Below are 18,019 nucleotides of genomic sequence, written 5' to 3'. Positions count from 1 at the left end.
TAAATTGTCATAATATTTAATAACATTACTGTTATTTTTTGTTTTTTTAATCAAATAAATGCAGGCTTGGTGAGCAGAAGAGATCAGAATCTTACCGATCTAAAACCTTTGAGCGGCAGTGTGTGTGTTGTGATTTGGTTGCGGACAGCACTGAGCACAACGACTGATGAACTAAACGCAGTTTATTGAGAGCACAATCCAAAGCCATAGTCCATTAAAACAGGCAGAAGGTCAGAGGTCAGAACATCAGTCCAAACAAAACAAACACATCCAGAGGGCAAGACAAGAACGAGCAAACCAGGGGGTTATTCCAGAAATGATGTTTTATTAACAAAGTTCGGGAGGAGCACGTTCAAATAATCAATCAATCAATCAATCAATCAACTCATCAAACAATTACCATGTCTACCCTATCAGCATGAGAGGAAGCATGTATATATATATTCACTCTGTCAACTCACCTAACTTCCTTGACAGTTTTCAGCATCCCTCCACCACCCCGACTCCTCACTCTTGGCTTGTTCTTTCACAGCCAGGAATACGGGGGGAGTACTCTGGGTTCGGGCCGAAACCGAGCCCGGAGCCCTCTCCTCGGACAGCACGCCAAATACGCATTTATTCTATCTGACTTATTTGTAAGTGTGAACTCGTGAAAGCAGGTTGTGTGACCCGGGTGTGTTTACGGGTAATGCAGAGTTCAGACTGCACGATTTTAGCCCCGATTTTGGCTCGCCGACAGGTTTTGAGAAATCGCCGACAAATGCCCGAAATCACAGGCAAATCGGAGCTCGTTCACGCGAATGACAATCACGCAGTGTGAATGAGCAAAGACGCGATCTGAGAGAATCACCGACGAGTCGCCGACGCCCGTGAGATATTTGGCATGCTAAATATCTGGACCTGTCGGCGATTCAAAATCCTGCTGTGTGAAAGTGTTCTGACTGAAAACTACATCGGCGATGACCGACAGCCAATGAGAGAGCAAGATACAGAGCAGCGGGGAGTTCGGGGAGGAGTTATAGGTCACAATATCAGTATTTTAATAGATATATTTACAATTATATCAAACAGAAACAAAGCACAAACATTTGCTTGACCAGCAGCAACAGCAGCACATTGCAAAATTATTTATTTACCCCCAACTCTCTTTGCAGAACACACAGTCCTTGGCTCCCCTTGTCTTCCCAGCCATTTCCTCATACATATGTTTTTATTTTTCTCCTTTTCGCTGCAAATCAGTGCACAGACAATTTGGATCGCAAGCTTCTTGCAGGCTATCATTTTTAATAATTTCAGTCACGCGCGAGAACTGCGGTCTTACGCACGCGGGATTTTGCGCTATTTCCTTATCACTTCTCGCGTGTGTTTGGTTGCGAAACATAGTTTGCGGACTAGTTGTCGGCGATTCTTCCTCCTGAAAGTCTTGCAGTGTGAAACCTCCTGTCGCCGATGCATCGTGCAGTGTGAACACACCAGCAACTGAATGTTACCCCAGATAGTCACGCAGTGTGAAAAGAACAGTGACCCGACTACTTTGAAAATCGTGCAATCTGAACTCGGCTTAAGAGTGAGTGAACTCTAGACGACGAGACAAACAACTGAACTGGGTAAATAGGCCGAGAGACTGAGGGATCATGAGGTGATGGGAAACAGCTGCACATGATTACACAGATGACAGACAAAGCATTGTGGGAAACAGAGTCCATGATGAGTGTAGAGTGAGCGGTAGGAGTGTCCTCTGCTGGCGTACAAGCGCACTCGCAGCTGTGACAACATGAGCTTAGTTTCTTTAATTACAAAGTGCATGAGTGAAAATTATGCTAAAGATATTGATATCACACATGTATGTGTTGTATGTTGTACTACAGCTAATCACTATTCTTTTGCTCAAAATCTATTAACCATGGCAGGAAAAACAGACAATCTGGAGAAGGTGTGTGATGAGCTCGAGCTCTACAGCCCTGCTGGGCAGAAAAAGGATCTAGTAAAAACACACACAAAGTGAACAACTGTAATTCACAAGACACGAGTTGATGAATCAATGTGTTCTGAAGGGAAACGACAAAAGAACTAATATTTGACACTTTTTAAGTTTATAAACACTCGCTTCCAGCCAATGGTCAAACACAGGTTAATGATATCGTGGTGAAGCAACACAAGAGCGTTCTGAAGCTCACATGAGCAGTGATGCGGAAGCACAGATGAGCCGCATTCCTGTGAGTCTCACAATTCGCTTATTTTACGCTTCAAAACGTGCCGTCATTTAAGTCAAACATGAACTCATGAATGTGTGTAGGTTGGCCGGAAGCAAAGGTTTATATTGTAAAGAGTTTTCAATATCTGTATTTCTTACACCTATTGTTTCACTTCAGAAGCTCTGATTCATCATCTGGGGTTTATGGATTACCGTCGTGTTCACTTTGTGTGGTTTTTGAATCCACTTGCATTACATGGACTCACAGAGATGATTATTTGCTAACACTACAATAAGGTTTCATTTGTTACACATTAATTAATTACATTAGTGAACATGAACTAACCATAAACATTTATTAATCTTAGTTGATGTTCGTTTCAACATTTATTAATAAATTTTTTAAACCAAAAGTTGCACAGATGTGTCCATTAAGAATGCGCATCACAGGGAAAGGGATTGGGCCGTAGTGAAGTTCTCTGGCACATGACGCACATCACCAGTAGGGGGCAGTCCTGTTTCTCAGTTATAGCGCACTGAAGACTATAATACGCACCGATGTGTTGACCTCTCTCTGGAGCGTATTGACAGCAAGCGGCCGAGCTCATAAACGTGTCAGAACCACATTTTTAAGTAGGCTATATTGTTTATGTACAGCTCAAATAGAAAAAAAATATGAATGATTCAGTTATTAATGGATTTTACATTAAAAGTATAAAAGAGTGTTACAATAACTTTTTAGTGAACTTATAAGTGCAAATATCGCAATATTATCGTATAATTATAAGTGTGTGTGTGGTGTGTGTGTGTGTGTGAGTGGTGTGTGTGCGCCTGTGGTGTGTGTGTTTGTGTGGCGTGTGGTGTGTGTGTGTGTGTGTGTGTGTGTGTGTGTGTGTGTGTGCGTGTGTGTGTGGTGGTTGAGGATATTCCCATGAACAGGCAGCTCAACATAGAAATAATCCAACCTTATTTGATTAAAACTACTATATACAATTATACAGCGCCTAACCTGTCTCAGCGGGAATAACTACATCGTCATGTTCTTGTTCTACTAGCATAAAAGCGATAGAGCAAAGCGCGGAGCAGTAAGCAAGGGCTCAGCTACTGTTCGGACGCTCTTGCTTACTGCTCCGTGCTTTGCTCTATCGCTTTTATATTTTATCTCCTATATTTTTATATTTTATTTCCTTTTATCACCTAATTTTAACTTCAGCAAATCAGCACAGTGCTCATACGACAAAGTTTGGATTACTACAAAAACGCAGAATTCTTTTACCCGACCAGCTTACATTCCGGGAAAGGAAAACACAACTGCCTACAAGGATAAGAGAGAAAATGCTTCCTCTGGTTCAAGAATCTACTTGCTGCACTAACTGCCACAGACTTTTACAAAGGACTGCAGTTCTTGAAACAAAGTTACGTACGGGACCACCAAACCAGACGGAACACACAACAGAGCTTCTTCATGGACACCCTCAGCATATAGCCGGTGAGTCCCATGAAACTAGTGCTCCTCGACAGGTAGAGAAACAAGCCGATCGACTTACAAATCGATGGCACAAACAGGGAGCGAGACCCAAAGGCACTCGAGACGCATCACATATTGCCGCAGTAGCATCCTCTACCCCAGATACTGCTCTGACAAGGATTGCAAACACTGGTCTCCTACCACCGCCTATACACCGAACAGATTTGAAGTACTAATGAATGTAAATGAGGAATCCCCAAACGTGATGAATGTGATCGAACACAGACTGAATGGGCCAGTAGCTAACACTGATGCTAACTGGCGCTCAAGGTCCAGCAGACAGCGGCACTCAGCTCAGAGTGCAGCCGAGCCCAGGACTCTGATAGTGGGGGACTCCATAATCAGAAACATTAGCAGCAGGGATACAACTACGTGCTGCCTTCCACAAGCAACAACTTCTGATGTAAACAGGGAACTTCAGAACATTCTGATGAAACATAAGACTGCAAATCGACTCATCATTCATGTGGGGAAGAATGATATTCATAAAGAGCAGTCAGAACTCAGAAGGATTTCCATGAACTTTTTGAAACACTTAAAAGACTGAAAGTTCAAACATTCATCAGTAGACCACTCCCAGCAAGAGGAACAAACAGGTTTTCACGGTTGCTTGGGCTTAATACATGGCTGCAAAACACCTGCAATATAAAAGGAGTGAACTTTATTGACAATTTCAATCTTTTCTGGAGTCAGAGACAACTTTTTCATCGGGATGGCCATCACCCAAACAAACTTGGTTCAAGAGTGCTAAAGGACAATATCTACTTCTCCCTCAATCATCCTTCTGCAGTGTGTGCCAATCCACTCAATCTGAACGGCACACACACACCTGGACACAGTATGAATGACCACGGGACTTCACTTCAGCAGCAAAATGGACATGCGGTTGACATATCACACAAGGACAATGATAACACCACTCCGCCACAACAACCTCTGCTCACGGACTCAATCTCAGCTGAACCCTGCCCACAGAGCTCACCACAGACAGACATATTAGAACTGCTCCAAGATTCAGCACCCAAGGATGACTTCCTGGAAAACAGCCAGGGAAGCCAGGACAGCATATCACAGCCTCAGATAACACCAGAGCAACAGCCCCTTTCACCAGACACTTTTTCCCTCTCTCCAGCATCTCCACTTCTGTGCTTCTCACAGAAAATGGAGGATCTGGTGTATGCTGGAACCAAACTATCCCACTCTTTTGCTGCAAGCCCCCAGATACCAACCAAAAAACGACAGGCACCTCAACCACCAAAGCCTGCGGGCCCAGCTCGCCCTCCCTCTCCTGTGAGAGCTCTTCGGCCTCTGCCACAACGCCAGGGCCCACACCCTCCTCCATCTGCTCGAGGTGAACTAAAAACAACTGATACCAGCTCTCAGTGATACGTTTTGGGTCCCTGCTATGATAACAGTAACTTTCTCAAATGTTTACAGAACAAGCGGGAACCCAGTGTGCCTGTATCTTTCTCTATTGCTGTTCTATTACAAGATAGAAAGTCTAAGGCCTTCAATAGCCGTACAGCAAACCAAACTAATCTGGTGCCTATTACACGTCAAACTAAGATTGATGTGGGGTCAAAAAGTAAGACTGTTAAGTTAGCACTTTTAAACATTCGCTCACTTAAAAATAAATCACTTCTAGTCAACGACTTAACCACAAACAACCTGGATTTTATGCTTCTAAAAGAAACCTGGCTAGAAGACAGCTGCAGTGCAACAATCCTCAATGAAGCAGCCCCTCCTAACTTTACTTTTATGAGTGTCTGAAAAGCTGTTAAGAGAGGTGGAGGTCTAGCTGCTCTTTTGAAAGATATCTATCAATGTAAGCAAATATCATTTGGGAATTACCCTTCTTTCGAATATCTGGGTATTGTGTTAAAAGGTGCTCCACGCATTTTACTTATCATTATTTACAGGCCTCCAAAATACTCTCCAGCCTTTGCTGAGGACTTTACAGAACTGTTATCAACAATTACCTCAGAGTTTGACTGTTTTGCCATTGCTGGAGATTTTAAAATCCACATATATAGTGCAGAAAACAATATGGCAAAAGAAATCAAAACTGTTTTAAAAACTTTTGATCTGACTCAGCATGTTCATGGACCCACACACAATCGTGGACACACTCTAGATTTACTTATCAGTAAGGGTCTAAACACTTCTCTGATTGTTATTAAGGATGTAGCACTGTCTGATCATTTCTGTATTTTCTTTGATATATTGATCTCTCCTGCCACTGAAGCTAGATCTGTGTCTGTCAAGAAGAGATGCTTAAATGAGAACACTAGTGTACTATTTATGAAGGTTATATCCTTAACACCAAGCATATCTGCGGACTCTGTTGATTTTCTCCTTGATTCTTTTAACTCAAAAGTTAAAAGTGTAATTGATGATATTGCTCCTGTGAAAGTCAGGAAGAAGAGTGGCAGACAAAAAGCACCTTGGAGAAACTCAACAGCAGTGCAAAATATGAAAAGACAATGCAGAAAAGCATGTGGCGGAAGACAAAACTTGTAGTCCATTATAACATCTACAAGACAGCCTTCATGCTTTCAATATGGAACTAGGCAAAGCTAGACAGACTTTCTTCTCACATATTATAAACAGCAATTTAAACAACACACGCACTCTTTTTGCTACTGTAGAGAGACTGACAAACCCCCCAAGCCAGATTCCCAGTGAAATGCTCTCAGACAACAAGTGCAGTGATTTTGCTTCTTTCTTCTCTGAGAAAATCAATAATATCAGAAAGGTGATCAGCACATCCTTGAGTTGCGCTGGGGTCAGACAGATCAGACCACCTGAGAAAGTAGTTACTATGTCTGATTTCAAAGAAATTGATGGAAAAATGGAAGAAACCGTACAGCACCTTAAAACATCAACCTGCGCCCTTGACACACTTCCCACATCTTTTTTCAAAAGTGTGTTAAACAGTTTAGAAGCAGATCTTCTAGAAGTGGTAAATGCCTCACTTCTCTCTGGGAGTTTTCCAAACTCCCTGAAAACTGCAGTTGTCAAGCCCCTCCTGAAAAAGAGCAATCTGGATAAGACCATATTAAGCAAATATAGACCGATCTCAAATCTTCCTTTCATAGGCAAGATCATTGAAAAAGTTGTCTTCAATCAGCTGAACAAATTCTTGAGCTTGAATGGATCCTTTGACAATTTTCAATCTGGTTTCCGACCGCACCACAGCACAGAGACAGCGCTCATAAAGATAATAAACGATATTCGCTTAAATACTGATTCAGGCAAATTATCAGTGCTGGTACTACTCGACCTCAGTGCTGCATTTGACACTGTCGATCATAACATACTTCTTGACAGGCTGGAAAACTGGGTGGGGCTTTCTGGGATAGTCCTAAAATGGTTCAGGTCATACTTAGATGGGAGAGGTTATTATGTGAGCATAGGAGACCATAAGTCTGAGTGGACATCCATGACATGCGGAGTCCCTCAAGGCTCAATTCTTGCGCCACTCCTGTTCAACCTGTATATGCTCCCAATGAGCCAAATAATGAGAAAGAACCAAATTGCTTACCAGAGCTATGCAGACGACACACAGCTCTACTTAGCCCTATCACCTAATGATTACAGCCCCATTGACTCCCTGTGCCAATGCATTGACGAAGTCAACAGTTGGATGTGTCAAAACTTTCTTCAGTTAAACAAAGACAAAACTGAAGTCATTGCATTTGGAAACAAAGATGAAGTTCTCAAGGTGAACGCATACCTTCACTCTAGGGGTCTAACAACTAAACATCAAGTCAGGAATCTTGGTGTGACACTAGAGTCAGACCTTAGTTTCAGTAGTCATGTCAAAGCAATAACTAAATCAGCATACTATCATCTGAAAAATATTGCAAGAGTAAGATGCTTTGTTTCCAGACAAGACTTAGAGAAATTTGTGCATGCTTTCATCACCAGCAGGGTGGATTATTGTAATGGACTTCTCACTGGCCTTCCCAAAAAGACCATAAGACAGTTGCAGCTCATACAGAACGCTGCCGCCAGGATTCTGAGCAGAACCAGAAAATATGAACATATCACACCAGTCCTCAGGTCTTTACACTGGCTCCCAGTTAAATTCAGGATTGATTTTAAAGTATTATTACTGGTATATAAATCATTCAATGGCCTAGGACCTCAATATATTGCAGATATGCTCACTGAATATAAACCCAACAGATCACTCAGATCATTAGGATCATATCAGCTAGAAATACCAAGGGTTCACTCTAAGCATGGCAAATCTGCTTTTAGCTATTATGCCAGTCGCAGCTGGAACCAGCTTCCAGAAGAGATCAGATGTGCTCCTACTGTAGTCACATTCAAATCCAGACTCAAAACACTTCTGTTTAGCTATGCATTTACTGAATGAGCACTGTCCCGCTGTTCGTCCGACTGTTTGTACTGTACTGTATTTTATTTTATTTTTCTAAACTGTTTTAATTATTCTTATTTCTTTTTATTATTTTAATTTCTTCTATGTAAAGCACTTTGAATTGCCACTGTGTATGAAATGTGCTATATAAATAAACTTGCCTTGCCTTGCCTAGCAATGTTTGATAGGGCTGTGACGATACGCGATACTCAGATCCACGTGTCATGGTGTGAGAAAGCAGAATTATTTATTTTTAAATTTGGGCAATTCCAGCATTATGGACATGACATTTGCAGTCAAAACTTAAATATAAATTACATAGGCGTCGATTTCTGTGGGGACGGTGGCTACGCGTACCCACCAGATTTCGTCATGAGTCATTTTGTACCCACCACTTTTAACTTCCGTCCATTTTAATTTGACTTTTGCTTCGATTTTTTGACCGTTTTCAGTGGTTATGAGGAGCAATATGAGAGAGAAATTTGGTAATCATTGTCTGACCCAACAAAAAAACATTATAATCTTCATTTTATTTTATTTTTCGTGTTCGCATTTATGAGGGAAAAAACAACGTGTCAGTTCTCGGTTACGGACGCGAGCGCTCTGAAAGCGGCACTAAAAGACTGCTTTAAAACTTTCACAAAGACCTCAAACAGAACAGCTGCCTTTCTTTAAATTGAATTTCGTTTTGTATTAATTATATCTTAATTTTAATCAATGTTTCATGAACCAATTGCCTGGATTTAATAAATAAGAAGTATATAGCAGACAACATGGAGGCGCCGGGGAGTGAACCGGAGTTCGTCTCATAAATGAACCGAAACTCAGTGTAAAATGCACATTCACAGCGTATTTAGACACATTTAGACGCATTCATAATCATTACTTTTACTGGTTCTTTGTGGCAAGCTTTATGCGTGCGGTCGTGCGCTTGAGTGCGGCTATATTACGTAAACGCTCATTATCCTGTAGGCTATATAAGTAATTAAATTAATATAAAGGGGCGATTTGTCCACGAATGACTTAAATGAACAACTAGCCTACCAGTCGACTACTTTTACTTTTTGAAAACTTTTAGTCGGAAGCAGCCCTTACTCCACATATTTTCGAACCAGGACATCTGGGTTGAGCGAGCGACCCTGCGGAATGAACGAGCGGAGCGGAATATTCAGAAATGCGCTCTCCACTCACAAACTCTGATCGGAACAAATCCGAACCTCATTGTCTGCTGAACTTGCTCAGAAACATCAAAATATAACCAGCTTTTAAAAATGGTTTTTAAAACTAAACACTATTTTAGCACAAATTATGAGCTTATTGGCGAATTTTTTTTATAATTATTGACAATATTAGAATAAAGTAAAAGTTTGTTTTTTTTTGAAAGTTTTGGGTGGGCCTGTTGGGGCCGTGCCTGAGCTACAGGACATCGTCTTTCAAAACATAACCTGCGCGAAAGAGAGAAAAAAAATTCACGCGTCATTGTACCCAGCACTTCTGAAAATGCACTTCCGAATGAGTCTCTGTCCCCAGCACATTTCAAACCAAACTGACGCCCATGATAAATTACATAAATAATATAAAAATATAAATTCTCAGAAAATGCGTTTAGTACCAATATATTGAAACGTCTGTTTAGGCCCATACTCCCTTAATAAAGGAGTCCAGACATTAGAAAAATATCAGTCCACACCAGTGGCGGCTGCTGGTCTTTCAAAGAGGGGAAGCTCATTTTCGGCCTACATCATAAAAATTATTCATTTATTTATGCGTAAATTCTACGTTCCTTTTCAAGAAAATGCTCTGTGAAAAATGAATGTAATAATATAATAAATGTAATAATAATATGATAAAGTATAATAATAATGCTACTAATAATAAGATATTTTTTAAATATTTTTTAATTATTACTACTACTAATAATATAAAAAAATATAATAAGTAATAATATAATAAAGGTATAAATTTATAATTGTGTGAAATGTATTATAAAAATTGGCTAGCAATTTCGACAAGCAAATACCAAGAAATAGGATGCAGCAGTTTGTCTTTGAAAAATCCGCGATGGGACTGAGCTCGAACAGCTTCAACATCAGCGACTTTTTATTGTATGAAATCGCTGTCAATCAAAAGAGACACAGCCTTTCGACAGACCGTCCAATCATCACGCGGAAGCCCGGAGTCCAGGCCAGCCCACTCCCCGTTCACCCCCAGAGAAGCTGAGCTTCCATGGGCGGGACATAATCGCAGCATTTAGCCAATGACCGTCTAGTTTCGAAGCGCTGAAAAAAACTGTTTGAAGCAGCCCCATAGAAGTCAATGGAAGCTGGGCTTCAACAGGGAAATGCACTGTCTGTGACGCTACGGGAATGTATGAGAAGGAAATCGAGTCAGCCGACCTGCTGTATGTAGCTGATTCTGAACGAACTCGTCTTTCAGACGAACGTTTTATAACGCATTTTAGTCAATAAAACGTTAATACTATAACATTCATTTAACATTAATTTTTTGACATTATAGGGGAAGCCGAGCTTCCCTTGCAGTCTTAAAGAAATCGCCACTGGTCCACACATGTGTTTTATATTTAATATGAGGGAAATACACATGCGTTACGGACGTGACACAAACAATCTTTAACTTTTAGGTGGCAAAATATTTTTTAGTAACTCTGTGAATTACACTGCGCAAACCAAAAGTAACACTACCCATCGGATGAAGAAGGGTTGGCTCTCCACAGAGCATAAAATATTTTATTAAATTTTTCGTGTTCACGTTTATGAGGAAATGTCACGGACGTGTCAGTTCTCCGATACGGACGCGAGCGCTCTGAAAGCGGCACTAATTAAGACTGCTTTAAAACTTTCACAGAGACCTCAAACACAAAGCACAAAGCCTCAGAGTGAATTTCCTTTTTGTATTAATTGTATGTTAATTTTAAGCAATGTTTCATCAAACAATTACCTGGATTTAATAAGTAAATTAGCAGACAATAGATAACGACACGGAGGCGCCGGCGCGTGAACTGGAGCCTGTCTCATAAATGAACCAAAACTCAGCGTACTTCACAGACTTGAGAAATATAGGCAATCTATTGTCTACAGAAAGCTTGAAATCTCTACTTTTAAACTGAAGAATTCAAAACGAAACAAAACGATGTAGTCCGTATGAAATGAGCATTTCTCTCTGGCATGTTCACTACTGCGAAGATCGCGAGTCGGCATCGTCAACTTCATCTTTGCAGCCGACACAGAAAACACGTGTTTATTAATAAACAATTAAAATGTCTCCTTGCTGTAGGTATTTTACATATTCATAATCATTACTTTTGCCGGTTCTTTGTGACAGCTTTTAGGTGCTTTATTGGCAGTGCCACCCATATGTTACATGAATGCTATAGCTTTGGCTATTTTTATATTTTACTTATTAATAGGCCTACCTTTAAAAAAAAAAAAAAAAAAAAAAAAAAAAAAAAAGTGTTGTCTGATATCTTTAGTTTTTCAGCACCACTGGCATATGTACGTTTCATTTCCTCTTAAAATTAAAATCAAAATAACATTTGAACCTAACGGCAAAAAAACACAAACTACCGTTATTATACTTAAAGGGTCATGAAACCCTAAACCAAATTTTCTGAGATTTTAACAGAGGTATGTGTGTTGAACACCATTGAAGACAATGTTAGCATCTGTTAGATTTAATAGTAGGGGGAAAATGGTTAAATTTTAGGTTTTTTACGCTATTTTCGTCTTCCGGGTTTAAAATCTTCATCGTGTCCACGTCAGAGCACTATAGTACTTTGATGACTCATCGGTGTCTCATAATTATTCATGTACTGAGTTTTCTTATCCAATGAGAAGACACTGTCTCTTAATTATTCATGACACCACGTGGAACTTTCCAAAGACAGACATGTCAAACTGTGATATCGCGTAGTAGATGAGAGAGGCTATAATGGGACACGCGTTTGTTTTCGTGGTGCAAAAGTTCCAGTGCATCTTTCCCCGCGATGCTGCCCGGGCTAGACTCCGGCCATCAACCACGGACACATCTAAACTATGGGTGTGTAGCAACCATTCAACGGGAGAATGGTGGACTTCGACCTTGTACACCAATGCAGGTTTCGGTCTTGCGAGTGATGCGGTTCCGAGGACTTTTCCTATCGCTTCAGAGGTGTGTCTGTGTGTGTGTGTGTGTCTAAAATGTAACCCTAACCGTTTTACTTGCATTTTGTTAAATAATCACTCGTTATTAAAATTTAGATATTTCGATAATGCCTCAATTGTATGGAACGTATGCTTAGTTTGTGCAAATTTCTATGACACTTTCCATCTTTATTATGTGGGTTTATGGGGCGCGTAGATCTATGTACGGAACGTTTTTTTTTTTTTTTAAGCGGAAAATGTATTATTTCAAATATATGCATTTATAGTGTGTGTATATAAACAAATATATATTTTATAATGGCATAATTATACATATGCATGTACATTTATACGTTTTAAATAGAGTTATGATTACTGTAGTAGGCTATTATGTGTAGCAGGGCATTCAGTTACTTTTGAAAGGACAAAAATAAGGTGTCAGTGTATTTCATTAGACTTTAACTTTGCCAGCTATAAAAAAAATCTAGCATTTCCTCACGTTTTACCACTGATTTTTAGTGACAGTAGTAGTTGATACCCTATACCACCTGTCAAAAAATGATTGATTGACAGTTGCCCCGCCCCTTCCGGTGACATGTCCCGCCCCTTCCGGCGACAGATGTCCCGCCCTTCTGGTGACAGGTGCCCTGCCCCTTTTGGCATAGGATCAAAGGGATCAAAGAAGATGAGAAACACGTTTCAGATGTCAGAACTCAAATGCGAAGGGTGGCAGGGGGAAATCCCATGACACAGATGGTCACATCTCCTCTGATATCTGATCTCCATGCACACACACACACACACACGAGCTGGGGCCTCTGGTTGAGAGACTCATTGTAATTTTTTGTGACTCCATTTTATTTAAACTTTTGCTGTGAGGTTTTAGTAAGCTTTTTATAAACATTTCATATTGTTTTAAAAATAATTGAATGGCTTTTCAACGTTTGTGTGAGATAAACTTTCACAGTTTTTTCCTTATCAGTTTTCACAGTACAGCCCGGATACGCTCAGGAATATGTAGGGAGGATCGTGTGTGATACCAACTTCAAAAACACACAGACTAACTGTTATATTATTATAACAGTGTCTTCAAAAGGCATCAAACAATCAGACTTTCTGTCTAGGTGTACGGGATAGAATATGCAGTTAGGGTACAAAAATCATTATGGCTATGAAAAGCCATCAAAATTGAAACCCTGCATGGACAAAAACAATGTTGATTGAATCTTTTCATATAAATGAGATTTAAGACGACTAAGTGCAGTTTTTCATCCATCTAAAGTTTTTGAACAGACATTGTTTAATAACAATTAAGCCTTAGGTTCAATTTAAACAAAATCATTACAGTAATCTTCTAAAAGGTAAATAGAAGATGCGTATGTATTCAAACTTTTATGATTTTATTTAAACAGTCTTTTGTTTTTAAAATATATCATTTAAACTTTTAAGATTATACTTCTTATAAATAAACTCAGCACCTGATATCCTGATCGCTGAATTTGTGTGACTCTCTGACACACACACACACACACACACACACACACACACACACACACACACACACACACACACACACACACACATACCCTTTGGCTGGTGCTTTTTGAAAGCTCCGCAGGTAAAACGCTGGTGTAAAGAGAGGCCAGAGGGCCCTGATTTCTAAACATGTAAGATTATTTTTTTATTTTCGTGAACCCGTTTCATACATTGCGTTGTTTCATGAGCTGTATGTTTTTTCTTCAACTCTCTAAACATTTAACTGATTGTTTCATAACATGTAGGCCTATGTTTTTTCTTCAACTCCATAAACATTTAACTCACAACATTTAAGACAATTTTTTGTGAATCCATTTTATTTAAACTGGATAGTTCTACATTTATTTCAACTTTTTGTGTGAGGTTTTAGTAAGATCTTTATTTATAATCATTTATAATCAAACACGTTTCAGATGTCAGAACTCAAATGCGAAGGGTGGCAGGGGGAAATCCCATGACACAGATGGTCACATCTCCTCTGATATCTGATCTCCATGCACACACACACACACACGAGCTGGGGCCTCTGGTTGAGAGACTCATTGTAATTTTTTGTGACTCCATTTTATTTAAACTTTTGCTGTGAGGTTTTAGTAAGCTTTTTATAAACATTTCATATTGTTTTAAAATAATTGAATGGCTTTTCAACGTTTGTGTGAGATAAACTTTCACAGTTTTTTCCTTATCAGTTTTCACAGTACAGCCCGGATACGCTCAGGAATATGTAGGGAGGATCGTGTGTGATACCAACTTCAAAAACACACAGACTAACTGTTATATTATTATAACAGTGTCTTCAAAAGGCATCAAACAATCAGACTTTCTGTCAGATACCATGACGTATTATTTAATGTTTACGTAATTATTTAACCGAAACTGAAAGGACTGCGCATGTGCAATGACGTTGAAATAGCGTAATGACGTATGATGCGCGGAACGAGCTGTTCTTCCTGTTGAATAAAGTGTCCTCTAAACGAGTGTCCCGTTATTCTGAAATTCTCATTTCACTCATATATTCTTGTTTGCCGTAACCCTACCGACCCTGTCAATTTAGGGCCGACCAAATTATTTATTTATTTTCCCTTTTAGTTCGACCGATTTTTTTTTACTGATCAGAATCTTGAGACATATAAACGCACAGATCAACCCGATTGCTGTATTTATCGTTCGTGTAAACATCGTGTAAACACCGTGTTCGGATTCATCAATCGGATTATTCCGACTGAACCCAAAGGTGTCCATGTAAACGCAGCCACTGTCAGTCAGATCTCACACAGCCCTGCACTGATTGGACCAGAAGAACCGGGAGCGATGGATTTTTGCAGAACAAGTAACAGGCTCTAGGTGGAGGTAGAAGCGCGGGGTTTTCTCTAAAACCGGCTGATTTATGTTGTTCTGTCGGAGCATAGTGTTGGTTTCAGTGAATATGATCAAAAAATCTTGCCGACTTCAGCTTTAATACTAATGTAATTAATGTCCAATAAAGGCTGTATTAAAGCACTTAATGACATTTTCTGATTTTGCGTGACCTAATCTAAAGTGAGAATTATTTATGGTTAATAAGTTGTTAAAGCATTATCTAACTCTTTACATAACAGCTAATTAAACAATAACACTTTGTTAATTACAATGACAATGAATGAAGAACTCACTATTTGTATATAGTCTCTTAATATATTAACTACAGCTTATACTATTATATACTATACATTAACTATAAACTAATATAAAACTCCTTTTGTATGTAATGGTGTAATTTTTCTTTCTAAAATAACAAAATAAACAAAGTAAAGATGGATTTGACTGATAGCATTATTATTATTATATTCAAGATTTCCACAGATATGGTAATATATTGTTATCGTGTGTTATTTTGGCCATGATAATCATGTAGTGATAAATCTGATACGGTGACAGTCCTGGTTCAGGAGAAACACACACCACTTCCCTCTTTTCAGCTGCACACACACATTTTGAGGAAATGCTCACGCTTTTACAAGAGTCTGTTTGCACAAGCATTACAAGTCAAGTTGATTTACACCAAACATGCTTTAAAAACCCTCTTCACTGTTTCCTGCATCTGTCGTCTGGTTTGTAGTTCGTCCGGTTTTTTCAACTGTTAGTTTTACTTTCTTTTGGGGATAATAATATAGTAAGATGTAAATGTTCCTCTTCAGGGAGACTCCTCACCGCTGCCTTCTACCGCCGGCAGGATCTGACGGTTCAAGCAGGAATCTGTCGCTGAACCACCAGATGGGGCTTACGCCAAAGATATACTGTATACACTATCTACATATTAATCCTTATTCACTCCGAGTCTTTATGGTAGAGATGATCTTACCACAGTTTCTCCAGTTTACAGTGAGGATTCTCCAGTACAGCGGATAACGGCTTCACTCCTGAGTCTCCTAGTTTATTAAATGACAGACCCAGTGTTCTCAGGTGTGAGGGGTTTGATCTCAGAGCTGAAGCCAGAGCAGCACAACCTTCATCTGTGACACCACACTCCCCCAACCTGTAGAGAACAATGACACACATTAAGCCTATATCCAGAGATAAACACAACACTTAAACAGTGGCTTTCCTGTAGCTCAAACAGTAGAGCGTTGGTGCTAGCAACGGCAAGGTAATGGGTTCGATTCCCAGGGAAAGCAAGAACTGACCAAATGTAAAATGTGTACCTTGTATGCAATGTAAGTCGCTTTGGATAAAATCGTCTGCCAAATGCATAAATGTAAACAATAAATAACAATGCTGTCAATATGAAATATAAACAAATACTAATTAGTTCATGTTGTTAAATTAGGATTAGGGGATTGAATATACAGTTTGTACAGTATAAATATCATTATTTCTATGGAAAGTCCCCATAAAACCTGAAAACCCAACGTGTGTGTGTGCGTTTAATGTATTTGTAAACATTTTAAGACAGTAGATCTGCACGAGTGTGTGTGTGTGTGAGCTTAATGCATTTGTAAACATTTTGAGCGAATTGCTTTGTGAGTGAGTGAGTGAGTGAGTGAGTGAGTGAGTGTGTGTGTGTGTGTGTGTGTGTGTGAGCGAGAGAGTGAGTGTGAGCTTAATGCATTTGTAAACATTTTGAGCGAATTGCTTAAAGTTATTTAAACTTTAGAGTGATTAAGGGATCGAATTAAGGGATCGACTAGCGATCGTCGCTTCAGCCGATAAAAACCTGAATCCATGGAGATTCAAGCGTCTTTTAGGGGCTGTTATCACCTGGCCACTTCATGCGTTTTCTGTGACGGATGGCTATCCGATCGTGAAAAGACCAGGTGTAAATGCCCTCCGAAACGCATTTGAGACGGATTTGAATCCGATTGCTCAAACCAGGCCGCATTTAATCCGGGCCGCATTCCAGACCAAACTGGACAAGTGTAAATGCATCTGGTTGTTGAAACCACATGTAAATTTTACTCCTCCCAAAACTGCTAAAAAATAAACGTGTGAGAGCGTGTTATAGGCTATTTGTAATGTTATAGCCGGATATGACGGCGCTACTGCAGCACGCATCACCGCAGATGAGCATCTCTTCATCAAGCCAACGTGCAAACTATCACAAATCAAAGTGAAAGGAAGTCGCAGACGCTTAACACACAATCATCATCATTAAAAATAAAGAAACAAAATGATCTTACCAGGGCTGTTGCCGCTCTCTCTTATTGCGGTCTTTGATTTAGAAATTTTAGCTGATGATCAATAAAATTCAGCTCATCTGTTGCTTTCGGTGACGTGCACTCCATTAAATCTGCATGTAGAGCGGGAATTGAAGATCGGATTTATATCCGTTCTGCAAAAACACGTTTATGTGAGCAGGTGTAGATGGAATCTTATAGGCGGATTCCCATGGAGTTTCCCCAGGGATTCCCTGCGCTCAGTTCGGCAGGCTTCGATCGCTCAAACCACTTCAGGAGGAGGTCTGGACAGATGAAACTGGACAAGTGTAAATGAAAACGGATTCCCTGCGCTCAGTTTGGCAGGCTTCGCAACGATTGTCTCGCGCAGTTACGCCGCTCTGCCATTGGTTCGTGCAGTTCCCACTGACCAGCCAATAGCGTGCGAGTAAGCCTCAGCACTGTATGGCTGTGCAGCAGCACTGCGTTATTTTATGAAGGCTTCAGTATTTCGGAGAAAGGAGTCCTGGACACCAAAAGAACTGAAACATCTGTTAAGGGAAAGAGGACTGTTTTCAGTAGTGGTGACAAATGTGCATATGC

The 18,019-nt window shown here is 39.9% G+C and overlaps 1 pseudogene across 1 annotated transcript in view; it reads right to left on the bottom strand.

The window, feature by feature from the left end:
• The window catches only part of LOC311091358 (NLR family CARD domain-containing protein 3-like), a 106,367-nt pseudogene that overhangs the window by 61,780 nt on the left and 26,568 nt on the right, over positions 1-18,019 (bottom strand). The window contains exon 8 of the transcript XR_014609620.1: positions 16,126-16,299. The product of XR_014609620.1 is annotated as an NLR family CARD domain-containing protein 3-like (transcript). The remainder of the gene's footprint in view (positions 1-16,125; positions 16,300-18,019) is intronic.

Source organism: Abramis brama (assembly GCF_963993115.1).
Source record: "Abramis brama genome assembly, chromosome: 10".
Lineage (NCBI taxonomy): Eukaryota > Metazoa > Chordata > Actinopteri > Cypriniformes > Leuciscidae > Abramis > Abramis brama.
This window is presented reverse-complemented; position numbering and strand designations above follow the sequence as displayed.